This window comes from Sapajus apella, unplaced genomic scaffold (assembly GCF_009761245.1).
Source record: "Sapajus apella isolate SASKATOON/1434 unplaced genomic scaffold, GSC_monkey_1.0 scaffold14, whole genome shotgun sequence".
In the NCBI taxonomy this organism is placed as follows: domain Eukaryota; kingdom Metazoa; phylum Chordata; class Mammalia; order Primates; family Cebidae; genus Sapajus; species Sapajus apella.
Window position 1 is genome coordinate 35,212,045 of NW_022436954.1, and position 1,515 is coordinate 35,213,559.

Below are 1,515 nucleotides of genomic sequence, written 5' to 3' on the forward strand. Positions count from 1 at the left end.
CTTTTAGTTGTTTTCTCTCTCTCTTTTTTTTTTAACATTAAAATAACTTTTATTCTAGGTTCAGGGGTACTTGTGCAGGTTTGTTACGTAAGTAAATTGCATTTTGTGAGAATTTGGTATACAGATTATTTCGTCACCCAGGTAATAAGCATAGTATCTGATAGGCAGTAGTTCTTTGATCTTCACCCTCCTCCCATTCTCCACCCTCAGGTAGGTCCCAGTGTCTGTGGTTCCCTTCTTTGTGACCACATGGACTTGATGTTTAGTTCCCACTTATAAGTGAGAACATGTGGTATTTGATTTTCTGTTTCTGTGTTAGTTCACTAACTAGCACAGAAGGATGGAGCTGGAGGATAATGGCCTCCAGCTCTATCCATGTTGCCATAAAGAACATAATATTATTTTTTTATGAAATATTATTTTTTTATAATATTATTTTTTTATTCCATGATGTATATGTACCACATTTTCTTTATTCAGTCTACTGTTGATAGGCATTTAGGTTGATTCCATGTCTTTGCTGTTGTGAATAGTCTTAAAATGAACATACATGTGCATGTGTCTAAATGATTTGTATTCTTTTGGGTATATACCCAATAACGGGATTGCTGTGTTGAATGATTATTCTGTTTTAAGCTCTTTGAGGAATCTCCAAATTGCTTTCCACAATGGCTGAACTATTTCAAATTCTCCTTAGCAGTGTATAAGTGTTCCCTTTTCTCTACAGCCTCCCCAGAATCTCTTGTTTGTTGACTTTTTAATAACAGCCATTCTGACTGGTGTGAGATGGTATCTCATTATGGTTTCCATTTACATTTTTCTAATGATTAATGATGTTAACCATTTTTCATGTTTGTTGGCCACATGTATTTTTTTTTTTTTTTGGAAAAGTGTCTGTTCATGTCCTTTGCCCACTGCCCACTTTTTAATGGGTTTTTTGTTTTTTTGCTTGTAAATTTAAGTTCCTTATAGATACTAGATATTAGACCTTTGTTGGATGAATAGTTTGTAAATATTTTCTCCCATTCTGTAGGTTGCCTATTTGCTCTGTTGATATTTTCCTTTGCTGTGCAGAAGCTATTTAGTTTAGGTCCCATTTGTCAAGTTTTATTTTTGTCGCAATTGCTATTAGTATCTTCATCATGAAATCTTTGCCAGGTCCTTTGTCCAGAATGGTATTTCCTAGGTTATCTTCCAGAAGTTTTTATATTTTAGGTTTTATATTTAAGTATTTAATTCATCTTGAGTTGATTTTTGTATATGGTATTAAGAAGGCATACAGTTTCAATCTTCTGCATATGGCTAGCCAGTTATCCCAGCACAATTCAGTGAATAGGGAGTCCTTTACCCATTGCTTGCTTTTGTCAACTTTGTTGAAGATCAGATGGTTGTAGGTGTTCAGCTTTATTTCTGGAGACTCTATTCTGTTCCATTGATATATGTGTCTGGTTTTGTACCAGAGTGCCATGGTTTTTATAAAGTAAAATAGTAGCAACAGTAGAAGTAAGCCCAGTA